At 42.0% G+C, this 8,311-nt stretch overlaps 1 pseudogene; it reads left to right on the top strand.

The window, feature by feature from the left end:
• The first annotated feature begins 7,681 nt into the window (after positions 1 to 7,681).
• On the top strand, positions 7,682 to 7,799 carry LOC126204842 (5S ribosomal RNA; annotated as a pseudogene).
• The last annotated feature ends 512 nt before the right edge of the window (positions 7,800 to 8,311 follow it).

Here is an 8,311-nt window from a genome sequence, read left to right as displayed (position 1 = left end):
ACATAGTTTCCACTTTTTATCACATCTTCGTACTGTTTTATGGCAAAATAAAAGCAGCAATGCAAAATTTCTGTTTGTTGCTTTAATTTTGGACACCAGTGTAGTTCACCATGGCAGGATTACTTACTTACTATTAAAAAATACGTTTCAGTCCTTGAATGAGATATCCATCAGACGAAATGAAGCCGGCGGCTGCAGCCGAGCGGTTCTAGTCGCTTCAGTCTAGAACCACACTGCTGTTACGGTTGCAAGTTCGAATCCTGCCTCGGTCATGGATGTGTGTGATGTCCTTAGGTTAGTTAGGTTTAAGTAGTTCTACGTTCTAGGGGACTGATGACCTCAGATTGCTTAGAGCCATTTGAACCACTTGAACGAAATGAAGTAAGAATCCTTTCTTTAATCTCTTTTACTCTCCTGATAATAGACTCAACTGTCAGCAAAATCAGTATCTCATTTAAAGCATCAGCAACCGAGGGGCACATTGGTAAGACAATAGACTCGCACTTTGAAAAACCAGGTTTCAAACCCCGTCGGGACAACCCGGTTATGGTCTCAGGCGATTCCCTTAAAGCAATTAGACTCCGCGTCCGATGACCTTTACAGATCGTTGAGCTCTAAAATTTCTTCCTTCATAGAACAGATACAGCAGCTGTGTCTAGCTGCGCCATTAGAAACGACTACAATGAAAGAATGAATCAATACTCTACCTTTCTTTTACAATCATTCCATACAGAACCATTACTACCAACTAGCTGTTAATTGATATTTCAAATACAAGTAAAATTATGGTGCAACTTTGCTCTAACAGGCATCTGGAATTTTTCGTAAACAGTGTTAACAGAATTTTATTTACAAGAAGCAGGAAACGTTTTGTACGTAAGATAATTTATCATGGAAAGGCCTCCGCTCTTATCCACGTAGTAAATACGCCGTACGTCCTGCAGGCGGCACGAAGAGCAAGGAAGATAAATGACATGCCTCCAAGGAGATTAATTTGCACTGAAGTCGGGGGAATGCCAGCCTGTTATTGATGTTAGGTTTCCGTATGGAAGACGTAACTGGAATATACTACTGGAATATAACAATGCTTTAACTATCGACAAGTTGATAATTTATTAAATCGCGTGAATAAAATATTGTAACAAGGTTTCTACATAGATTGACAACGAATGTCAGGTTACAAGATTCTGTGCTCTGCCAACGGAGGACTCACACTACGAATAATTGTATTATTTATTTATTTGTTTGCTGAATGAACATTACGGCCAGCTCTCTTGATATTACGATGGACGCGGCAAATAGCAGTCTTAATTACATTAATAAAATGATTCATTTATAATTTGTGAATATTGTGTTGCCTGATAGTAGGACCGTCGATGTTTTTAATAATATTGGGAATCCGGTATATTGATATTTAAAAAAAGTGTCCTTACTGGTTCTCTATATACCGAAAAAGGGTGTCGATACATCGGCGGAAGGAGTATCGGCGTCCCGGAATATTAATAATACCGGATGCACATTGTAAATACAGCTGTGTATTTAAATATTAATTTATTATTAGATATTCTGTACATCCACAAGCTTTCAGCCTGTCTGCCCCCTTAGAGCAAGAATTGAAAGAAAAACTATGGACGTTTACGCTTAACGATAACCACTCTACCAAAAGTAATAACTGTATTTATGTTGGCAAATAAAAGGTATCCGATTGGTTCAAAAAATGGCTCTGAGCACTATGGGACTCAACTGCTGTGGTCATAAGTCCCCTAGAACTTAGAACTACTTAAACCTAACTAACCTAAGGACATCACACACATCTATGCCCGAGGCAGGATTCGAACCTGCGACCGCAGCAGTCGCACGGTTCCGGACTGCGCGCCTAGAACCGCGAGACCACCGCGGCCGGCGCTATCCGATTGGTCCGTCTTTCGGTTTCGTCACGTATCGGATTTGTCTGGAACACTTCCTCTCTACTTGGCTGTTCTTTTTTATTTTATTTTTTTTATTTCTACCAACGACAGCGACCTAGCAGTCGTGGTGTCTCAATATGGCAGTGAAGCGAAACGTTGCAGTTTCTGTTGGTAGTGCCTAGCGCCGATTGTGTCAGCATTTCCCCTCACACGTCCCCCTCCATCAGGAAGACCAATCTGGTTATGTGGATTTTGGTTCGCCATTTTCGGCAACTGTGGTTGAAGAATGCCAGTGTGAAGAAAAAGTACCCCAGTTGCGTTAAAAATATCGATATTTTATTAACAGCACCAGCGCGCGATCTTTGCCAGGTAGGGTTATCAGAGTACATTGAAAAGGCTCATAGAGGGGCAGCACGTTTTGTAGTATCGAGAAATATGGAAGAGAGTTTTACGGACGTGACACAGGTTTTGTGGTTGAGATCATTTAAACAAAGGCATTTCTTGTTGCAGTGGGATCTTCCGACGAAATTTCAATCACAACTTGTTTTTAATGCAACTGGATGCTACATCTGTAGATCGGATATCTTGTTATTCCATTCACTCCGCCAACGCCAGTGTAATCTGATTTCTTCTTTTGTTCCACCTATACTTGCTTCACACAGTCGAGGAGAAAGAATTGACGTGATGGAAGCTCAAAAAGTAGTAAGACTCCTTGACACAATGAAAGTAAAATTATTTGTTATTAGAATTTCGAAAGAACAAGTTCAATATTTATAGAAAACAGTAAAAAAATATATAATCTAAATTCTCGGCACTCGATATCGTCATTTTAGTATAGATGTGTCGAGGGTAGAGTATGTTCTACGTATATCGATGTTTTTATTAAAATATCGATATATCGCTATTTCATGGATTGTCCTATTTATTACTACAATAATACTGAGAAAATTACGGTTCTGTCAGTGTTTTTAGGAGCCTATTACTACTTAATCTAACAAGTGTACGCTATGCATAAAATTTGAGTGCATCCAACTAAAACATAGTAAGAGAAAATAAGTAACTGAAAACAGCAAGAGATACGGTTTGAGTCTCTCCGTAGCAAGTGGGGATGGTGGTCCTGGAATTTACGTAGAGACCACACACTAAAAATGGTTCAAATGGCTCTGAGCACTATGGGACTTAATTTCTTAGTTCATCAGTCCCCTAGAACTTAGAACTACTTAAACCTAGCTAACCTAAGGACATCACACACATCGATGCCCGAGGCAGGATTCGAACCTGCGACCGTAGCGGTCGCGCGGTTCCAGACCGTAGCTCCTATAACGGCTAGGCCACCCCGTCCGGCACACTCTAAGAATAATTCGCTTGAACTTTATTGCTGTTTCTACTTCTATACGGTCTTGCAGGAGTGAGTTTGGCTCTAAACTACTTGAGACTTTAGCTCCTTACAGGGTTGCTGTTAGTACCTTTGCTCCGTTGTACAATTAGCATCTGAAATTTGCTCAGAAAATGAATAATAGTTATTGCTATTAAAGTATAAGAGAAATATGTTTACCTGAATCGAAGTGTTGGACCTGAGATTGAAATACGGTTTACTGTCATTCCTCCCAAGACGGTCCGATTTTCACCCTCATATTACCGCTACTGGTCGCTTCACTTTCACTGCCTTGCACTCCCACTTCCCTCCAGCCGCGGCACCATGGGAAGTCCACGGCGACACGTGTAACAGTCCGTTTCAAAATTTATTTGCGAAGTCGCCAATCATATGCAATATTTCGGGGGTCTCTTATAGCCATGTGTAGATCTTATGCTAACGGAATGTTCTTTCTAAAGTTGTCAAATGATGCACAGCGGAAGGCGATGTGTTCTGACGTCTCTTCGTCATGTCACGACTGGGATTGACATTTTTTACCTCTCTTGGATGTGAAGGAAAATGGAAAGAGAGAGTGAACTCATCAATCTATATCACAGCTGTCACAATGACTCTGCCATGTAGCCATACTAAAGTTTCTTTACCTGTAGTTTATCCTAACACTAGTTAATATTTGATCATTTTCGATATAGATAATTTTTATCCAATATATAGCAGTATTCTGTTTCACAGTAACGTCTGCCGTGTATATTCTGAGAACCATACATAATTACACCGTGCATGATTATTTTTATCAGCGTTTGATTATAATGTGCAGTCTAACTAGCAACTGCTTCGTGTAGCCCCCGTAAGTATCATTTTCAGGCAATGGCTGTCAACAGATTCAATATGTGTTAAATTATTAAATTTGCAGGCGAAGTACCACAATAAAGTATTCACTTGAGTGCTGTATTTGTATCGTACAGAGGATACTTTATAGCGGAACATTATAAACCGTGTTTACTGTGATGATGACCACGGGGCACGACTAGTTACTTGGGTAAGGTACTATACATGATTGTGATCTGGGCTATGCTTAATTGTAAAGTGCTACTAATCATACTGTACACGTTTCCATTAACGCTGGAATCATTAGCGTCACAGAGCAGCTTCATTTGTATAACGGTAAAGCAAGGATGATTCATAACTCTTCCCAGCTCGGTTCTATGTTGCCCTCAGAGTGAGCGTGCTGCTGTGTTGAGAAGGGGGCGTCGTCTCTGGGAGCGCCTCCCATACGCCGTTGTGAGTTGCAGCGAACACTGGGTAATGTCTGCGGTAACGCTTCACGTGGTTGACATTGGCGTGACACCGCGATCCCTGTGCAATGCCACATCTCACACGTTTTTTTACCGACGTCATTTCACCGTTAACAGTTCTGACGAAGTGACATGTAATGATCATTTCATCATCAAATCATCAACGTCTTTCTCTCCCATACTCTGGTTATTAGTTTGAGTTTATTGTTTATGACGGTTGCTTGCGTTCAATGATTGTACAGCTTAAAAAGCCATGTATCTCTGTGTGCGTGAATTCGAATGAAAACCTGCTGAACTGATTGCAACTCCGCTCTTTCATTACCAGCTAATAATATCATTCCTTTTTCGTAACTAATCCTAATGAACGCATTGAGTGTCCACAGATATGGACTAACTGTTCTTGCACGACAGCGCCTCTAACAAAGTAAATATTCCTTTGTAGCTGACCGCTGATCCCTAGAACTGACGGAAAGTCATCGATTAAATCAGAAGTAGTATCTAGCGTCCCCCAAAGAAGTGCTGTAGGACTTCTATTGTTCCTGAACTATTTAGGAGTCTATGTATGCTGACCTCTTTGATTGATTGCAGATGACGTTGTCATTTACCGTCTTGAAATGTCATCAGATGACCAAAACCAATTGCAAAATGCTTTATTAAAGGTAGATGTATAGTGCGAAAGGTGGTGAAGTGCTAATTAACTGTAAATAATGAAAAGTGTGAAGTCACCCATGTGGGTACTGAAAAGAATCTGCTGAATTTCGGTTACAGGATAAATCACACGAATCTAAAAGCTATAAACTGAACTAAATGTTTAGGGATTACAATTACGAATAACTGAAATTGAAACGATCATATAGAATGTTGTGCGGAAAGCACGTAAAAGACTGCGATTTATTGGTAAAAAACTTAAAAAATGCAAAGGACCTATTAGAGAGATGGTTTACACTACGATTGTTCTCCCTGTTGCAGAATACTGCTGCGATGTGTGGGATTGGCATCAGAAAGTGCTGATGGAGGAGATCGAAAAAGGTCAGAGAAGGGCAGTTGATTCTGTATTATCGTAAAATAGGTGAGAGAGTGCCACGGATATGATATGCGATTGTGGGTGGATATTGTTGTAACAGAAGCCTTCTTAGGATCTTCATATGAAATTTGATCACCAGTTTTCCCTCAGAGTGTGAAGATATTTTGTTGACGCCTGCGTGCATGGAAGAAAGTAATATCAAAATAAAATAAAAGAGACCGGAGTTCGCATGGAAAGACTGTAGTGTTCATTTCTCCCTGCGCGCTGTTCGAGAGTGAAATGGTAAGAAATTAGCTTGAAGGTGTTCGATGGCCTACCTGCAGGGTAATCATGCCAATTTAGATGTAGTTGAGTACCTAAATATTGGTAAAGTGGAATACGTAAGCGTGTGTACACCGCTTTTATTTCTTCCTGCATCTAGCATAAAATGAAAACCTTGTCAGAGTATGATGCATCAGGTCATGATGAAGTCATTCTGCAAGGCCGGCCGGAGTGGCCGTGCGGTTCTAGGCGCTACAGTCTGGAACCGAACCACCGCTGCGGTCGCAGGTTCGAATCCTCCCTCGGGCATGGATCTGTGTGATGTCCTTAGGTGAGTTAGGTTTAATTAGTTTTAAGTTCTAGGCGACTGATGACCTCAGAAGTTAAGTCGCATAGTGCTCAGAGCAATTTTTATCCTGCAAGGCTCTGTTCTTACCTAACTCGCCCTCGAGTTCATCTGATGACCACTCGCTGTGCATTCATTGCAGTACAATCAGCGGACTGTGTGATCTGTCGGTATGATGCTAACATGTTCTTCAAGCCAGAGACCAAGATTTCTGACTGTCCGTAAAGATTACGTCGACACGTATCTGCGCAATCCCTGAGTATGCTGTGTGGCGAACACCGCTTGGAAAATCCAAGTAACGACAGCCACTCCCAACATACCATGTTGTTACAGTTCAAGTGAAGTTACTCACGGAGGTGCAATGTTGGCTGTAATTGTCTTATGGCAGAAAAACATGGTGTATATCCTAACTCGTTAATGCGGAACCAAAGTTAGGTAGAAAAAAATAGTTCCAGTTTTTTCCACTAGGTGCAAATCTAGCACTGTACACTTTTTTATGATGGTATGACACCCACGATGTGATTTGACAAGCCGTAACGTGAGTGAATACTATGGCTATCGATACGTGAGGCTGCAAGCGGTTAGTGAAACTTTTTCATGGGAATAGCAACTATTATAGTGCTGCGTGGAGAGAGTATGGTTGACTGAAAGGTCTAAGAAGAGGCCCGATGCCATTAAGTGGTTTAAAAAAGGTTACAATGAAATTAGAAAACATTGGTAAGCTTGTTGCTACACCTGTAAGAGGAGGGTGTCCCATCACGGTGGAGTTTATTGACGAGTTTGTTGTTGCTGTAAATGACCATGCAGCACGTGCTCCAGGAAGTGGTTGTGGTCGAGTTGTGATGATAGAATTTCCCATCGCATTGTTAGCACTACGGAAAGCTTAGCTGTCCATTTTACATTTATACCCGTAAAAGATCCATACGATGCAGCAACTGAAATCTAATGATCTTCAGCAACGCTCTAAATTTTCTCTTTGGCTTCACATTTCGCCATGCAGTCTGCGGTGAATACACACAACTGCCGAATTTATTGCAGTGTTAAACGGCGTGCTGTGCACAAAGAGTAACTGTACTTGCCGTCTGTCCTCCTTTGAAGAGAAAAGACTTACAGTGCCTGTCAGGTGCACCGATACGTCTGCACGTTATCGACACGCCCCTTGTCTGGCATGGAAGAGCGGAAATTTGTGGAAATCAGTGGATTGAAGGTAGATGGGTCAACAACTCACGCCATTCGCCCAGTGTAAGATCAGCCTAATGCAGCATTCAATGAACGTGTGTATCCGAAGGTTTTCCAGATGCATGCCCTGCAATATCGCCTGATCTGAATCCATGTGAATTTTGACTCTGGAAATTTGTAAAAGAACAATTTTACCAGAAAGACGTTCGATCTTTACCCGATCCGAAGGTCAAAGGATCACGATGGTCTGATCCCACCGGAACTGTTGCATTTACTGTCGATCATGTTTTATGGATAGGCAACGGCCTTGCCGCAGTGGATACACCGGTTCCCGTCAGATCACCGAAGTTGAACACTGTCTGGCGTGGCCGGCACTTGGATGGGTGGCCATCCGGGCCGCCACGCGCTGTTGCCATTTTTCGGGGTTCACTCAGTCTCGTGATGCGAATTGAGGAGCTACTCGACCAAATAGTAGCGGCTCCAGTCAAAGAAAACCATCATAACGATCGGGAGAGCGGTGTGCTGTCACACGCAACTCCTATCCGCATCCTCAACTGAGGATGACACGGCGGTCGGATTGTCCCGATGGGCCACTTGTGGACTGAAGACGGAGTGCCCATGTTTTATGGACGCAGTGTCTTGTCATCGTGTCTGGTGCTCGCACTGAGCAAACTGTGTAACCGGCGGCACGTGGTAATGCGAAAGTTACGTTTTTCTCAATTGTTTGACCTTTCTTGCTCACGTCCACTTTGTAATCCATTAAATATGGAAAGATTCCTATAAGTCTTTCTTGCATTTACAGCGCCAGGTTCGCACATGGTAACCAAAACTGGAACTTTTTTCTTTCAGCGTAAATTGGTTGCGCATTAACAAATAAGAATATCTGCTAAGTTTCGGTGTCATGTCATAATTGCAGCAAACACTGGA

The sequence above is a fragment of the Schistocerca nitens genome, chromosome 9 (genome assembly GCF_023898315.1).
Source record: "Schistocerca nitens isolate TAMUIC-IGC-003100 chromosome 9, iqSchNite1.1, whole genome shotgun sequence".
Lineage (NCBI taxonomy): Eukaryota > Metazoa > Arthropoda > Insecta > Orthoptera > Acrididae > Schistocerca > Schistocerca nitens.
Note: the sequence above shows the minus strand (reverse complement) of the source record. Positions and strands in the feature narration are given on the sequence as shown.